General features: G+C 44.4%; 1 protein-coding gene across 1 annotated transcript in view; it reads right to left on the reverse strand.

Annotated features, from left to right (window-relative positions):
- The window catches only part of SLC4A4 (solute carrier family 4 member 4), a 350,822-nt gene extending 344,533 nt beyond the window's left edge, over window positions 1-6,289 (reverse strand). Inside the window, exon 1 of the mRNA XM_082645180.1 lies at window positions 6,169-6,289. The gene's annotated coding sequence lies outside the window, so the exon portion shown is untranslated. The remainder of the gene's footprint in view (window positions 1-6,168) is intronic.
- Between the last annotated feature and the right edge of the window lie 3,962 nt (window positions 6,290-10,251).

Consider the following 10,251-nt stretch of genomic DNA (forward strand, 5'->3'; position numbering starts at 1 on the left):
ATGAATGAGTTTGTCTGGTTAGCTTAGCTTTCTAAACAAATAAGGTAAGTTTACCCCCCAAGTACTAAAATCTGTAACTTGGGATAACATACTGGGCAGAAACTCCATGAGCAAAAACCCTGAACTAGTACTTCACAAAAGAAAAACAAAAGCCAATCAACATATAAAAAGGTACAAAAGGTACTCTGGGAAATGTAAATTAAAACCACAATGTGATACCACTATACATCCACTAGAATGGTTAAAATTAAAAAGAGATGATACCAGCTGTTTGTAAGGATGTGGGGCAGCCAAAACTCTCATAAGATGCTGGTACCACTTTTGAAGGAAGGCACTATCTACTAAGTCTAGCTCACCAATTCAACTCACAACACACACATCCCAAATTCCCACATTTACCAAAAGACATACGTAATAATGCTCAGAGCAGCACTTTGCATAGTAACCAAAAACTGGAAAAAAACTCAAATGTCCATCAAGAGTGAATTTATTTTTATTTTTATTTTTATTTTATTATTTTTTTTCTTTTTGCGGTATGCGGGCCTCTCACTGTTGTGGCCTCTCCCGTTGCGGAGCACAGGCTCCGGATGCGCAGGCCCAGCGGCCATGGCTCACGGGCCCAGCCGCTCCGCGGCATATGGGATCCTCCCAGACCGGGGCACGAACCCGTATCCCCTGCATCGGCAGGCGGACTCTCAACCACTGCGCCACCAGGGAGGCCCAAGAGTGAATTTATTCAAGAGTCCCTCATGAATAAATTGCAGAATTCTTATAAAGTGGAACACTATAATGCAATCAGAATAAACAAACTGTTGCTATGCACAAAACATGAATGATTCTCACAAACATAACGTTGAGCAAAAGCAGGCAGGCACAAGGATATACAACTTTTCTGGTAGAAAGTTCAATAAAAGGTAAAAGTAACCTGCAGTCCCAGAAGTCAGGAGGGAAGCTACTCTTGGGGAGGAAGGAGGGGGCTTCTGGCTGCTGACAATGGTCTACATCTTGGCTTTGGTGCTGGGTCAGAGCTGTATTCACTTAGGTAAATCACTGAGCTATTTACTTAGAATTTAATGGCATTCATACTTTTCTATACACACGTTACATTTCAATAAAAATGTAAATAGATAGGAAGATGGGAAGGAGAAAGAAAAGAAAGAAGGGGAGGAGGCGGAAGGGAATGTATGAAGTGATGCTATCAGGGCAGCGTAGAGTCCAAACCACCAGGCTTCCTTTCATTCTTACATCTGCTATTAGTAGTTAGTCTACCTCTTCCTTTACTACCAAGCTGTTCTCTGGCACTTTTCAATGTTATCCATGCAACTGCCAATATCAGGCCATTTCTATCTTCTAATTTGTAGTTTTCTGTTTGCTGTAGGATTAGAAATATTATAATCAGCCGTGGGAACTGTATCTGAATTAAAGAGTAAACAGAATCTGAGAGATGTCCTATGAGTAAAGTGAGTCCTCTTTAATGATGTCTTTTTTTTTTAACCCTCTATTTTGCCTGCTCAGAGGCTGTTTTGCTGGAAGAATATGCCAAATATAGGAGTTCCAAATAGATGAAGTTGTTAGTGGGCCCTATCCATGAATACTAGGTCTCCAGGCCAAAGCTAGAATTAACAAACATAAAATTCCAGATCCCACAAGTTTACTTATTTGCAAATAGTATAAGAGAATATCAGGCAGTGAATATATTTATAAAAAAGAAAAGAAACTGCTAACTTTTTTTTTTTTTTTTTTTGGCTGCTTGGGTCTTCACTGCTGCGTCCGGACTTTCTCTAGTTGCTGCTAGCGGGGGCTACTCTTCGTTGCAGTGCACAGACTTCTCATTGCGGTGGCTTCTCTTGCTGTGGAGCATAGGTTCTAGGCGCGTTTGCTTCAGTAGCTGTGGCACGCAGGCTCAACAGTTGCGGCTCAAGGGCTCTAGAGCACAGGCTCAGTATTGTGATGCACGGGCTTAGTTGCTCTGCGGCATGTGGGATCTTCCCTGACCAGGGCTCGAACCTGTGTCCCCTGCATTGTTAGTCCAACTGCTAACTTCTTACCCAAGACATTATGAACAGTTTTTCTAATTGTGTCACTCACAGAACATCATATCAGTTTCAAAGAATATATTCCTTTCTCATTTTGTATTTTTATTAATTTTGATTTTTCAAATCCCCCAAAAAAGTATACTAAAAGTTTTATTTAAAACTTTTTTAATGTTTCCAATACAGAAATTCAAGTGAAACAAAGGATTTTCTACACAATAATCCACAAAGTCAAAAAAAAAAAAAACCATGAAATACTAGTTGGTGATTATTTCCTTTTATATCCTAATTTCATGTAACTTCTTTCTGTATCCATTCTCCATGAAAAACAAAAGTTAGCTCTCAAGCCGGGAGCTAGAACGGGCACACACAAACTGAAAGCTTCACCTGCGGGCACTGCAGGACCTGAACTAAAGAGGAGACAGGTGGGTGCCTCCACTGAACAGAATTACCTACAGGAATGGAAACTCTCACTTTACACCAAGATCAATGTTCACCTGCTTTAGTATCTTAAAAGCTGTGACTAAAACAATACTCGTTCACTTGATAACAGCCATTCAATAAACAGGCGTCACTAGTTCAAAGATGAAATGTTCATTCCCACCTCCACCAATAATTTCCCACTTAGTTTAAGAAAAGCATACAAAGTTCGCTGTCTTAACTTCCTCATCTTTTCAACAAGCATGATAATCCCTTACATCTACTTAACTTTCAGGAAAGAAAAAGATGGATGTTTTGGCTTCTGAAAACAACTATAGATGTACATGGTTTCACCATTATTAGTTCTATCACCATCTTTTCCAACACATAACTTAATCCAAAGGCAAGTAAGACCTTATCATTGAGGGATGAAATTATGAACATCATGAAGAAGATTGGAAGAAAAAGTTTTCTCTCTTCTTTGTCACAGCAGGTAAGTAAATCCATCACCATTCATAGCTGGCTGTCCTTTTGATGCCTTGTTTGAAATGCCATTGCACTGCTGAGACTAGAGAAATGCAATAAAAGTCATTGCCACAAAATCATTATGACAGTCATAAATATGGTTTCAGATAAAATAAAATCGGCTACCTCTACAAATGAGTATTATTCGTGCACCTGTGCATGTGCATGTGTGTAAATGTACATCAGACAAAAGAACTGGGTAAAAGGTGGGTTAAAAGAATCCATCTCCACTGCTGCAAAAATAACTAACGGTGTGCACTACAGAGGATAAAAAATATCATCTTAATGTTAGAAGGACAGCAGCATATTTTCTATTTGTGACATAAACATATCAAATGCTTAGCTCTTGGGAGAAAGGCAAAAGTGTATGTGAAATACAACTTAGCCCTGACCTTATATAAAAAAACATTATTCTTCCCCTCCCTTAAAATTCCTGAATTATGCAAAAAGTTCCTGAAAGTAGCAAGATCTAGTTTAGTTTTGTAAAAGTCTTACTAACTTCCTGGATGTTCCTAAACTATGTGTTTTGCTAAATGGCTTCCCCAACATAGATAAATGTCATAAATCACAGGTTGGCCTCAGAAACTGCAGCAACAGTGAGAACCAAGATAGGTGTTCCACTTACAGCTTCTTTTGTCCCATCAAATCATGTGCCCTGATTCTTTCCATTTAGCAATCAAGGAAAACCTCCTTAGAAACTTTCATCATCATTAGATTTTTCTCTTCTCAGTTTGTTCTTTCCACTCCCAATCTTTATAGCTATCAACTCCAGTCTTGGCTTCTATTCACATTAAAAATGAACAAAGAAACGCTCCAAAACAAGAAGATGATGTGTGTTGCCACACTTAAGTAGCAGTGAATTCTCACAGGACTCTCTCCCCTAACAACAGTAGTCCTCGCGGACTGCAGCGCCCTCAGAGGCAGGCAGAGAAACCTGATTATCTACATGATTCAAAAACTTATGTGTATTTCCTTTCCTTAAGTGCCGTGTTTTCTTTAAGATGTAAGCTATGACCTGACTTCCACCTTGTTATCAGAACAAGGGATCAGAACCTTAAAATTATACTTGCCGGAGCTAAGTGAAAAATGAAATTACCACCAGAGTGTGCTGGAAGTTGTCCCAAAGGTTACCCGTTTCTATCACAATGTTTTCTCTAAATGATTCCCTGTATTGCTTTCACACACTGTTCTAAACCCAAAACATATTCTAATCATTTAAAAGACTAAACTAACAACACTAACATTCAAACATTTGAAGTCATTTTATGTTAACAAAATGAACTAAAAGAGATCCATATATGTTAGTAAGACTCCAGAATGACCCCTAAACATTAAATGATACCCAAAACCTCATTTTGAAAACAGCTTCATGCAAAATATTGGGGGGTTCTTGGTCTTCTGTTTTCACAAAGGTAGACATGCCTGGAACTATCAAAATATCCCATCTTATCCCTCCCACCTCCACTCTGATAAATACCCTATGCCTCAAGAGTTCATTAGAGTACTACTTTCCTCTCTCTATCCATATATGTGGGAGTTTTTTGTCATCTTACCAGAGACCCTGAGATAAAGTTAAAACTCTTCAATTTCAAGTTGTAATAGAAAGAGAACAGAATCTTATCACTATATTTAACTTTAAAATGAAAGTAAAAGGTTTTTTTTCCCAGTTGTTAAAGCTATAGGAAAAGAAGTAGACATGCTTTGACTGAAGTTATACTAATAACCTCAATCTAAGTGCAATAATGACCATGAAAATTACTTAAATGTTAATGTGATGGATACAAGGAAGAGAGAGTTCTTAAGTCAGAAACCTTTTCAAAAGACATTACATTGGCCATAAGAAGCTACTGAATACTGCTCTAACTGCTTTGAACAATCTATTCAAACCAAAATGAAAAACTAAACCCTATTGAGCAATGTACACTTAAATTTAATTCAGGTAGTATTCGAACTCCAAGTCCCAGATACATGAGAAAAAGGGAAATATGTTACAATGCAGTGTCTCTTAGGAAAGGAATTGTTCCAGGATTTGAGACAATGTGTGTTTGGCACAGGCCAGTGTTCATGATTTCCCATTGGGAGCAACTTTCTCCAGCACTGAAGTGAAATGGAAAAAGAAATGAGAAGGGTAAACCAGAATTATAAAGTGCTCTTCATCATCAAGCCTGGAAAGAGCTTGGTGCAGGCCAATTATGAAGGCAAGGCCTGGAGAAGGAATGAGGGGTGGACAAAACAGAAGTTTTACGTGGAACTTTAAAAAATGGTTTACGATGGTAGAACAGAGGTAGAATGGCTTCCTTCTCCATCTCTCATGTCAAGTTCCGGGTTTTTTTGTTGTTGCTGTTCTTTTGTTCTTTAATAACTTTCCTGCTTGTGGTGCTTGCTGCAGTTTGCTGATGTAGTTCCCAACTCCTGCCTTCCTTTGGTGACTCTTATTAACGGACTGGCAAAGGCTGGGTAAAATGCACTTAAGAAAAAAGAAATCACCTCTTCTTGCCAAGACGCACATGCTGCCCAGTACCTGAGGAAGAGCTCCACTGTCGCTGGCCAAGAGAAATCCCAGTTTAACCTCTGCCTACCCTTTCCAAATCCATTGCAAATAATTGTGTGTGTGCCACTTGCAGAGAATCTGCCTGACTCACCCCCGCTTTCGGCGTGCCAGGGAAAGATGTGAATGCTCCATCTCGGAGCTGGCAGTAAAGTGGGGGCCGCGGTCTCGGCGGCACCTAAAGATCCCCCCCCAAGCCTCCCCCGCTAGTGGGTTTGGGGACGTTACCCTCTCAAGCAGGTGCCCAACCACACTGGGGCCACCCAGGCTCACAGGAACACACGTGTCACTGCGCCGGAGCCCAGCCCGCGGGGTACAGTGGCCCCCCCAGTCCGGGCGGCAACGCCGGGTTACGTGCTGAGGGCTTTACAGTGGGGGAGAAACAGGACCACCCAAACTCTTCCTCTAAACGCGAAGAAGAAAAAAAGTGCTTTTCCGCGTCCTCGGCTTGCACACTCCGCCAGCGCCCAGCCCCGGGGATGCCCGGCCCTCAACTGACCTCTCTTTCCCTCCCGGCGCGCACCAGAGGCCGCCTGAGCCCCCTCCGGGACCTGCCCGGGCCCGCCGCCCCAGCGCCCGCCGCCCGCCGGGAGGCGGGGGACTTGGCCGACCCTCCCTCCCCGGCCCCGGCCGGGCGCTCACCTCCTGGGGTCCGGCTTCCGTCGCTCCTCCAGTTTGGCGGCTGAGTGTGGGGCTGCAGCCGCCGCCGCCTTCGCCGCCGCCGCCGCCACCGAAGCGCTGCCCGGCGCGCCGCCGGGGCTGGAAGCTGGGGGCCCGCGGGATCCCCGGAGGCGCGGGCTCGGGGCGCGGCGGGGCCGAACCGCGGGAAGTTGGTGCGAGGCGCGGAGCGAGCGGTGCGCGAGCCACCCGCGCCCAAGTAGTCACAACTTTGCCGCCCGGGTGGGTGCGCGCTCCGGAGCGGAGGGAGGCGAGGACGGGGCGAGGGCGCTGGGGCGGGAGGGTCCTCCGAGCCAGCAGGACGGGAACCTGAACGGCCCGCGAGAAAAGGGGGGAGATAGCGCGGGGGATAGATATCTACACGGCCCGCGTGGTGAGCGGCCAGTGAGTGTGGGAGAGCGCGGGCGTCTACTCTACTTTGCCTTCTGCAGCTCCTGCATATTTATGGGGATCGCCGACGTTTCTGCCAGTAACTAACACTGCAGCGGCGGTGCCCGGCCTGGACGCCCCTCGGGAGCGAGCCCGGGGAGGGCGGGGGGATCGGAGAAAGCGGCGGTGGCGGAGGTTGTGCCACGAGCGCGAGCCCGCGATCCATATTTAAAGCCGCGACTGGCCTCGGCCGGCCCCCTGCCCTGCCCTCGCTCGCGCGCGCCCGGCCCCCACCGCTCCGGGCCGCCGCTCGGCGTCAGCAGCCCGGGCTTCGGCGGCGGCGGCGGTGGCGGCGGGGAGGGGCCTCGGGCCGCACCGCCTCTGCCGGGGGCCCCGGCTTTGCGCGCAGCGCCCGGCTGGAGCTGACCGAGGACCCGGCTCCCGACCCGCCGCCTTCGCCTTCCTGGGTTCCGTCTCTCTCACGCCCTGAGCGGGCTGCGAGGACCAGCTTTTTGTCCTATTCGCTAGAGTTCCCCGCTGGGGAGAGCTTATTCTCTCTTGCAGAACTGAAGTTGCTGGCATTTCCCAGCCCCAGGTCACTCTTGACTCTACTTCATAAAACTTGAGGAATATAGCTAGAGAGAGTGCTGCCAGCACACAGTATTAAGACATCGTACACCTTTAGCAGAGGATGTCTGGGGAGAGCACGGCTCTCCACCTTGTCCTTCGCTTATGTCACTGGACTTCTGTCGTCCTCAAGCAGTTTGGGAAACATCTTTAAGCCATCCAAGGGAGTTTCTTGAGGATATAAAGGGATTATTGTATTTACTGTGTTCCTAAGGCCAATTAGAGTTTAAGTCCCCTTTGCCAAGCACATACTCCTAATAATATATCAATGACCCAGCCCCATCGTCATCAGTTAAGTAGACCATTAAGCTATAAACAGACCGTCAGCACAGACACCATCTAATGTTTTGAGTACTGCTAGAGAGAAGCCACTTAATGGATTTGAGCCGCACGGTATATGACGTAAGCCTATATAAACCTATTAATACATGTTATATATATAATACACATGTGGAAGTCACTGACCAAACTGCATCTTTGAGGACAGCCACCAAAGCACATAAAGCCCAAGAGAAATAATATCACATACTGACAACCTGCTCCAAAGATTTGGTTCCAAACCTTCCTTCAGTGCTAAGCTGTAATTAATAAGACGGGGGGGGGGGAATCTGGAGGGAAATAATTCGGGGACAAGGCTTTTTTTTTTTTTTTTTTTTTGTCTGTGTTGGGTCTTCATTGCTGCCTGCAGGCTTTTCCCTAGTTGCGAGGAGGAGGGAGCGGGGCTACTCTTTGTTGCGGAGCGCAGGCTCTAGGCGCGGGCTTCAGTAGTGTGTCACACGGGCTCAGTAGTTGTGGCTCGCGGGCTCTAGAGCGCAGGCTCAGTAGTTGTGGCGGTCAGGCTTAGTTGCTCCACGGCATGTGGGATCTTCCTGGACCAGGGCTTGAACCCATGTCCCCTGAATTGGCAGGCAGTTTCTTAACCACTGTGCCATTAGGGAAGTCCCAGGGGAAAAGACTTTTCTTTCCAGTATTTAAAACTGGAATAGATCTATTGTACCTCACCACTGCTTGGGAAGCAGGTATATACTCGTATCTTTTTAAAAAACGTAGTGTGTTTAAAATCCTTAGTCAATGCTCAGGAGACACTAGGAACCACCAGAAGCTGTCTAATGTTTAAAATTAAATTGCATTAATGTTGTGTGTCAGGCTGTTACATCTGGCTCACATATATGCTCACACATTCAACATGACCCACTGCAGTGATGTGGGAAATTCAAAAGATTTTTTTTTTTTTAGCTTTAAAGGTTTTCCCTACATAGTTATATTTTGGTTTTAGACTAATGTTAAAATTAACTTTCAGTTCCTGAGCACACAGTTAGCAAGAATCAGCAACCCCAAAGTAAGCTCACAGGAAAAGAGAAGACACTTTTGTATTAAGAATTTACAACTGCTGTTCAGCAGTTTTTCACACTGTGGATTATGTATTTCAACATAGCTGACAATTTCTCATTATAATCGTGAACCAGCCATGAATGGTCAGCGTTGGTGACTGTTTGGGAAAGGAAAAATCCAAGAAGCTTATGTTTTCCAATATTCTGCTACAAAATACATCAAACTGTCCTTCACACAAACCAAATAAGTAACCCCTGAAGGCATTTCACTATCAAGATTGACAAAATTTTACCCTGAAAGAGTATAGGGCTGGAGTGTGGGGTGGGAGGCAGAGAGGGAATTAGAGCACTTTGGGCTGAGGTTTTGTGTGTGCCTTAAATTAATGAGAAAAAGAGCTGTCACTGGCAAGAAGCCAACAACCTGTTATCTTTCTCATTACTTGATGTTTGGTATCCCACAATTAAAAGAGCATGTTCCATTTCCTTTCCTATTGATTATTGTCCAGTAATTGAGATGCAAGTGTTTTTCTTTTGAAAGGTCATTAACTTTTCTCGTTATCTCTGCATGTGGTCACCTTTGCTATTGCTATTCTGAGCAAGGACAATGAATCCTGAGATCTTTTTTTCACTGATCCTAAACCTTGAATTATGTCCCTTGATTCTCATGAGCCCAAAGAAAGATTTATTTGTTCATTTTGTACTGAGTTCACACAGCTTGGTGACAAGAAGGATGAACAGAAAAAATTAGTGGAATTAGAAAAACAGTATAAGTAGTCTTTTCGGATAATGATTTTCTTTTTAACAAGTAACTCTCTGTGGGGCTTCCCTGGTGGCACAGTGGTTAAGAACCCACCTGCCAACACAGGGCACATGAGTTCGAGCCCTAGTCCAGGAAGATCCCACATGCCACAGAGCAACTAAGCCCATGCTCCACAACTACTGAGCCTGCGCTCTAGAGCCCATGAGCCACAGCTACTGAGCCCACGTGCCACAACTACTGAAGCCCATACGCTTAGAGCCCGTGCTCCGCAACAAGAGAAGGCACCACAATGAGAAGCCTGCACACAGCAACGGATCCAACGCAGCCAAAAATAAATTTTAAAAATAAATTTATTAAAAAATAAAATAACTCTCTGTGCTAAATGACCTTCTAGAATACTAACCTACTACTTAACTTATCAATCAAATTTCTTTGATATCATCCAACGTCCTTATAGGCACCTAAAGAAAACAAAAATGGGAGGAAGAACCTTTGTTTCAATGACAGGCACCATCTAGTGGCAGCAGGTGATGAAACCTCCTGACAACATAATGTCTCCAGCAAGAATGAAGATGAAGGTTTTCAAATAGGCAGTCCAGGCATTCCTGGTCTTGGAGAAGTTTGGCACTCTTTGATTCTAAAACAAGAAGTTTGTATGTTAAAAAATAATGCAACTAGTAGACCCTGTGACGATTATTCACAGAAGTAGGGCACAGATCTGACCTGCAGGTAGAATTATTGCCACAAAGAGTTTTCTCAATCTTTGTGTGGTTGTATATAGTCACACCTCTTTATAAAGACCTCTGTATTTTTTTTTACTTAAAGACCTCTGTATTCAAGTTTCTTTATATAAACCAAGGAGAGTGATGGCTTGTCACTGAATATTATCTATAAAGCATTTTTTCAACAAAGAGCAGAGCCCATAAACTATTATTTGGGGTTTTTTATTATTCTATTTTA

The sequence above is a fragment of the Mesoplodon mirus genome (genome assembly GCF_964341445.2).
Source record: "Mesoplodon mirus genome assembly, chromosome: 2".
In the NCBI taxonomy this organism is placed as follows: Eukaryota; Metazoa; Chordata; class Mammalia; order Artiodactyla; family Ziphiidae; genus Mesoplodon; species Mesoplodon mirus.